Here is a 7,456-nt window from a genome sequence, read left to right on the forward strand (position 1 = left end):
CCAGCTGTCTTGGGGGCCACAAGGCCAGGTCCAGACCAGGGCTGGGGGCTGCCTGAGGACTCCTATCCAGGCAGCCTGCTGGCGGGGGTGCCCCTCTTCAGTGGCCAGGTCACAGGGATGGAGCTGTGCTGTGCATAGGGTGCCACCTCAGGTGTCTGTCCCTTGTGTCCTCAGGAGGCAGCCTTGCTACCACCCGTGGCAAACGCCAGGTGCTTTTTCTGGGAGAGCCCACAGCCGTGGCCCTCCAGGGCTTCCCCGACCCTTAGCGCCAGGTGGAGGGCCCTGGGCAGCCTGTGTCTGGAATTCTTTGTCCTGAGGCCGCCTGAGCGTGGTCTGTCCTGGGGAGGCTGTGCGCCTCAGAAGCCGTCCTGACGCTGAGCCCTCTGCAAAGGTTGGGCCGGCCAGGCCTCTTGGGGCTGCCTGAGCCGTGGCTGAGCCACTGCAGGAAGTGGCCTGGCTGGGAAGTTGGGTGTCGGTCACCTCCCAGCATTAAGGCGCAGTGGACAGAGATGGGAAACCCTGGGGGACACAGCCCAGTGCTCCCAGCCCTCCGACCTCCGGCCCCCAACCCAGTCTCCCCATCCTAGCGAGCTTGGCCCTCCTCAGTTTCGTTTCAAGCCTTGGGGCTGGAGCTGGCCCTGCTGCCCTGGCACCCCCCGGTGGCTGGAGCTGGGTCCCCGTGGCCCAAGTGCAGGGTCCCAAGGGGGCAGGGTGGGGCTCCCCAAAGGAGCAAAGAATGCAGGGAGGGCGGCCCAGGGCCCTGGGAATGGGTGCTTGGCACCCTCCGGGTCCATGTGGGACCCCAGCCGCTGTTGGCTGGGAATCGAAGTTAGAGGTGACTTCCAAAGGCCCCCTGAGCCGGCAGTGCCCCCCCCCACCCCCCCAGCGACTCTGCGGTGCCAGTGCCTTGTTGGCTTCTCCGGCTACGCATCCTGCAGTCACTGAGCTCTCGGTCTGACGTCTGATGTTTGTGGTTTGTTTATAACACGGGGCCTTACCTGGGGAATTCAGCTGGTTTGAATATTTGTAGCCCGCTCCCAGAATGTCTTATTTTGTAATGACTGAACTACATTTAGTAATAGTTACACATGTATATGGTTAATACATGTGGAAATTCAATATATTTTGTAGTTAACGTATTCTGAAGTAACGGATGTTTCTAGCCAATCGTAGTGACTTCAGCTAACGAAATGTTCTTTTGTAGTACCACGGTCCTCGGCCTAACGAAGGACGTGAACCTTGTAAGAGGAGAGCTCTGAAACGCGGTCACCTTTGTTTAGTGGAAGGGAAAGTGTGTTCCCGGCATGAGGTGCCTCGGAATTAGTAAAGAATTGTGGGCAATGGATTAACCACTGTATCTAAGAATCCACCAATTAAAGCATTTGCACAGACTGCGGCCTGCCGGGTGTGTCCTTTCCTGCCCTGTCCCTGGCTCCCCTGGGCTGTGGGGGTGGGAGCCCACTGGGGCCACAGGGTGGCCCCCCCGACCCCAAGGCCCAGCCCTACCCCCCAGGGCTTTGTTCTGGTCCTGCTTCCAGCCCCACGTCAGCCCCTCCGGGTGACATCCCCTCTAGCCAAGGTGACCCCCAGCCTCGGGGTCTCTTCACCTGCACCTCCCTGGCCTGCTCTACGGGTCTCCTCCCTGGGACTCAAGGCTGCTCTTGCTGTCCCTGGCAGGGGACCTCCTTGGGGAGCAGGGACCCCAGGTGTCCAGAGAGCTCTCCTCACAGGGCCCATCCAGGGCTGGCTAGAGCCACCAGGTAGGAGTCTGGTGCACAGGTGCAGGGACCCCAGCCCCCTGTGGGACGGGCTAGCCAGGCCTGAGCTGGCGCCGGGGGAGCCCTCCCTTGGCTTTGGCAGTCGGGCTAGCCACAGGTGCCCTCCGTCTCTCAGGTCCCTTGGGACCTGGGTCTGGCTGGGCTGGAGGAGGCTAGGAGACTTGGCCACCATGCTGGCCGCTGCCCCCAGGAATGCAGGCTCCTGGCCAGGCTGCTGGTCCCCAGGTCGCCTCACCTTCCTGGACCTGAGGCCTGGCCGCGCCATCACTCACTGGGATCCGCTGATGGGAAGCCTTCCTCATGATTACCATGACGACAAGTTGCCAGGTTGGAGGGCCTTGCACTGATTCGGACTGGCTGGAGCTGGTTTGAGCCAGCTCCAGCAGGGAGGGGCCTGGGAGTGCTGGGTTTGGGATCCATCCCCAGCCGACCCTGATTCTGGGTCTGGGGGTGTCCTGAAGCACCTGCTCAGGAGACGCAGCCTGAGATCCCCAGGCACCACCTGGTCTGAGGAAGCCATTGGGCCCAGTTGGGGTGGGGGCTCCTGGCTTTGGCCCATTGGGTGGGAAGGGGCTGGGGCAACTGGTCCCGTCCACCCTGCCTGTCTCTGGCCCAGCCTGGTCCAAAAGCTTCTGCACCTGCCAGGAGGTCGGCTTATCCGGCTCTTAGGAAGAAATAGGAACAGGCACAAGAAAACCAGCGGGCACGTGTGGCTTGGGCTCTTCCTTCCCTGGGCCTCTGCCCTTCCTCCAGGATGCCCTCCGCCGAATAAGGCAAGTTCCCACTCCTCGATGCGGGCTGTGCCTTATTTATTTATTTATTTATTATTTATATATTTAGAGATGGAGTCTCACTCTCTCGCCCAGGCTGGAGTGCAGTGGCATGATCTCGGCTCACTGTAACCTCCGCCTCCCGGGTTCAAGCAGTTCTCCTGCCTCGGCCTCCCGAGCCTGGGCTGTGCGTTTAAGGAGGGACTCTGAGGCCGGGCGCGGTGGCTCACGCCTGTAATCTCAGCAATTTGGGAGGCCGAGTTGGGAGGATCACCTGAGGTCAGGAGTTCAAGACCAGCCTGGCCGACATGGCAAATGCCCATCTCCGTTAAAAATACAAAAATTAGGCCGGGCGCGGTGGCTCATGCCTGTAATCCTAGCACCTTGGGAGGCTGACGCGGATGGATCACAAGGTCAGGAGTTCAAGACCAGCCTGCCCAATACAGTGAAACCCCGTGTCTACTAAAAATACAAAAATTAGCCCTTTGAGGAAGACGTGGTGGTAGGTGCTATGAATCGCTGATCCGCACGCTCCTGCTCCTGACTCACCGCTGTCCGCTCTCGCCAAGGAACAAGCTGGTCAGGAAGCCACGCAGCAGCTATGGCTTTATTATTATTTTTTAAAAATTTATTTATTTATTTTTTGAGATGAAGTCTTACACTGTCGCCCGGGCTGGTGTGTGGTGGGGCGATCTCGGCTCGCTGCGGCCTCCACCTCCCGGGTTCAAGCGATTCTTCTGCCTCAGCCTCCCGAGTGCCTGGGACTACAGGCACACGCCACCACACCTGGCTAATTTTTGTATTTTTAGTGGAGACGAGGTTTCACTATGTTGGCCAGGCTGGTCTCGAACTCCTGACCTCGTGATTCGCCCACCTCGGCCTCCCAAAGTGCTGGGATTACAGGTGTGAGCCACCACGCCCGGCCTAAAAAATTCTTTTGGCTTTTAAGGATACCAGAAAAACACCCAAGGAGCCAGAGATGGCAATTCACCAAAATTCACCAAATTCACCAAAATTCACCAAATCTGAATCACTCTAACGAGCTACAGCATAAAATCACTTGAAAAGGTGTGTGCTGACTTGATCAGAGGCACAAAGGAAAAGAATCTCAAAGTGAAAGGACCGGTTTGAATCCTACCAACACTTTGAGAATCACTACAAGAAAAACTCCAGATGAGGCCAGGTTACAGCTCACGCCTGTAATCCCAGCACTTTGGGAGGCCGAGGCGGGCAGATCACGAGGTCAGGAGATCGAGACCATCCTGGCTAACAGTGAAACCCCATCTCAACTAAAAATACAAACAAATTAGCCGGGCATGGTGGCAGGTGCCTGTAGTCCCAGCTACTCGGGAGGCTGAGGCAAGAGAATGGCGTGAACCCAGGAGGCGGAGCTTGCAGTGAGCCAATACCGCGCCACTACAGTCCAGTCTGGGCAACAGAGCAAGACTCCATCTCAAAAAAAACTTATTAAAAAAAAAAAAAAAACTCCAGATGAGCATCCATAAGCAACTCATTGACTTGCACAGTCCTTCTGAGATTGTTAAGCAGATTACTTCCATCAGTATTGAGCCAGGAGTTGAAGTGGAAGTCACCATTGCAGATGCTTAAGTCAACTATTTTAATAAATTGATTACCAGTTGAAAAACAAACAAACAAACAAAAAAATCAGCTAGGCATGGTGGCGGGTGCCTGTAGTCCCAGCTACTCGGGAGGCTGAGGCAGGAGAATCACTTGAGCCCAGGAGGCAGAGGTTACAGCCGAAATCACACCACTGCACTCCAGCCTGGGCAACAGGGCAAGACTCCGTCTCAAAAAAAAAAAAGAAAGAAAAGGAAGGACTCTGAAGCCCCCAGAGCTGGGAGGAGTCGCCTCCCAACCCCAGCTCTGCACAGAAGGATGCACACTGAGGGCCTGGCCTCTCCCTGCTGGGCCCCTAACCACAGTGAGCACAGAAGCCCATCTCGCTGGGAAGGGGCCTCTGACACCCCCACCCTCAGGCTGGTGGGAGGCCTGGCCAGGGGACAGGGTGCCATCCTCCCTGCCATCCAAGCCTCACCGCAGCAGGGGCTGTCCTGCCTGCGGGGCTCTGGCACACCAATGGCCTTTGTTTGGAGGCTTGGTGGGACCCTGTCTTGGGCCCACTTCTTTGTCCCCGCCCTGCCCTGGACCCCTCACAGATGCTGCTACTAGCACGGAGGCCTGAGAGAACTCCAGCGTGACACTGGGTGGTCACCTCCAGCCGGCCCCACCTGTGCACGCGTGGCAGCAGGACTCCCGGAGCTTCTGGTGTGGGCTCTGGAGACCAGCATCTCAGGCATGAGGCCAGACCTGGGCTGAGGCCCTCCCACCCAGAGCCCCTCTCTTGATGGGGCAAGTAACAGGTTCTGGCAGTCTTCAGGGTCCTCCAGCTCCGGGGCAGGCAGGGTCCCTGGCCAGAGTCCCTGGGCTCTGACCCCACGAGCTCTCCAAGGACCCTGCCCTTCCTTGCTTGGGTCCTCAGAGGGAAGTTGGGGGCAGATTCTGGGAGGCTGTGCCTGCAATTTCTAGGGCTGCCACCAGAGGGTGGTAGCACTGGGCCCTGCGCTGTGCTCATGAGCGTGGAACAGGAGGGGGTGTCTAACTCTGCCATGGCCTCACCTGTGTGCTTCAGCGGCTTTGGCGCCTGCGTATCCAGAGCCTGGTGTTTTTATCTGCCCCCCCACCGCCCCCCATCACCGGCCCGGCCCTAAGGAGGAAAAGCTACTCTCCCTGCCTGCCAGACCCTTTCCAGCACAAAGTCCTGAGAATGTGAAAAGAGCCAGGCTTGAAAAATGGCTTTTCTCAGCTTTGCACAAGCAGCCCTGGTGCCCCAGCAGCCTCCTCAAGCTCTGACCCCGTCTGGGCAGGGGGTCTCGTGTCCCGACACATCGCTGGGAGGTGTTCCTGCACCTGCGCCATCCCCTCACTGTCCCCGGAGCACGGCAGCTGTCTGCACTCGGGTCCGAAGGCAGAGACGCCAGGGTAGCCCCTTCAGAGTGAGGCCTGGGGCTCAGGGTGGGGAGGGTGGGCGGCCCACTCTCCTGCCCTCTCTCTTAGTGGGAGGGGACTCACGCGAGGATGGGCTTCCAGCCCCAAGCTATGGAAAGGTAAATTGGGTCACTGGAGGGACCGGAGCTCTGGCTGGGTGGCTGCAGTTCCCACCCCCACCAACTGGGACTGAGGCTGACCTGCTGTGAGTTGAAATTGGCTCACTGAGGTCCCCCAGCTGCACCCAAGGTGGGTGCTGCTGTTGTCCCCATTTTACAGAAGAGGGAAACTGAGGCCCGGGCAGTGGAGGGTCGCCCTGGGGCAGGGGTGAGTAGGGTGCTGGGACTTTGATCCAGGTCAGCCTGTCTTCAGCCTCAGAACAAGTTGGAGAATGAAGGCCTCGGTCACTGAGTGGGGTGTCGCTCGGCTCGTTCATTCCGCGACTCCGCACCAAATGTTTGTGGAGGGGACAGTCCTAGTGACCATCCTCTCCTGGGGAAACGGAGGCCCAGGGCTGGTTTGGGACTCAGCCTATCGCTATGTGGCCCTGGAAAAGCCCTTTCCCGTCTCCGGACTTCAGTCTCCCTACCTAGAAAACAGTGGGGAGAGGTCTCCAAGGGTGCTCCCGCACCCGACGGACTGCAGTGTTGGTTTCAGGGTTGGTGCTCTCGTAGGGGCCGGAGCAGCAGCTGCCCCTCCCAACTTCCTGTTTACCGTAGCTGCAGAGCCTGTCCCTTCACTCAAAGCCAGTGTGGTCACCATGGCAACCGGCCTGTGTTTGTTCCAACAGGTGGGCAGAACCTGGTGCAAGACCGCAGAGGCAGGGGCGTCACTCCCAGACCCGGTCTCCAGACCCACCAGCCCCTCAGGAGGAACACTGCTACAGAGTGGGGCTGAGGGCCCAGGCCCCCTCCCCTGCTTCCCACACCGCGTCCCTGTCCCAGCCAGTCCCTGCATTTCCTGCAAGCTCCCTGCCCTCCCCCACCGGCCTGGCTGTGCTGGGTCAGGATGGGGCAGAGCCTGGGCCGAGCGTCCCGAAGGAAAGCCCACCCAGGGGTCCTGCCCCCGATCCTGCACAGACAGGTGTGGGGCGGGCATGGATTTGAGTGAGTTGGGATCCAGAAGCCAAGACAGTTGTTGGCAGACGGGCCCCCTCCCTTCGAAGAGCTGTGTTCTGGAAGCCTGTCTGGCCTTGGGCTGCCCAGGTGCCCTTCGGGTGAAAAGTCCAAAGTCTGACCACCCCCCACCCCCTGTCCCCGAAGGGCTGCGAGTGTCCAGCTGTATTCGACCAAGCGCAGGTGCGACCGGGGGGCCGCTGCACCCTCGGCAAGTCTGAGAGCCTCAGGCCCCCGACAGGACCATGCTTAGCACGGACTTCTCAAAGTGTGGTCCCTGGACTGGCGGCAGCAGACTGGAGCTGGGAAGTGCAGGTGCTGGCTGGCGTGGGGACCACACCTGTGATCTCAGCGCCTTAGGAGGCCGGGGAAGGGGGATCCCTTGAGCCTGGGAGTTTGAGACCAGCCTGGGCAACATAGGGAGACCCCCATCTCCACAAAATAAACCAAAAAACATTAGCCGGCGGGTGGTCCCAGCTACTGGGGAGGCTGAAGCGGGAGGATCACTTGAGCCGGAGAGTTCGAGGTTGCAGTGAGTGGAGATGGTGCCACTGAGCTCCAGCCTGGTTGAGAGCTATTTTTGAGAGCTTCTTCGAGACCCTGTCTCAAAAAAAACAAGGGAAAAAACGCAGATCGCCCCCCCACCCAGACTTTGGGACCAGCGGGTTGGGGACAGGACCTATCAATGCCTTAACAAACCCTGCAGGAGACCGCGGGCCCGCTGGGGTTCCAGGACAGCGCAGCGGAGGAAGAGTGGGGAGCCACCCGGGAGGGGCTGGCGGGGTCC

Source organism: Pan troglodytes, chromosome 18, assembly GCF_028858775.2.
Source record: "Pan troglodytes isolate AG18354 chromosome 18, NHGRI_mPanTro3-v2.0_pri, whole genome shotgun sequence".
NCBI lineage: Eukaryota > Metazoa > Chordata > Mammalia > Primates > Hominidae > Pan > Pan troglodytes.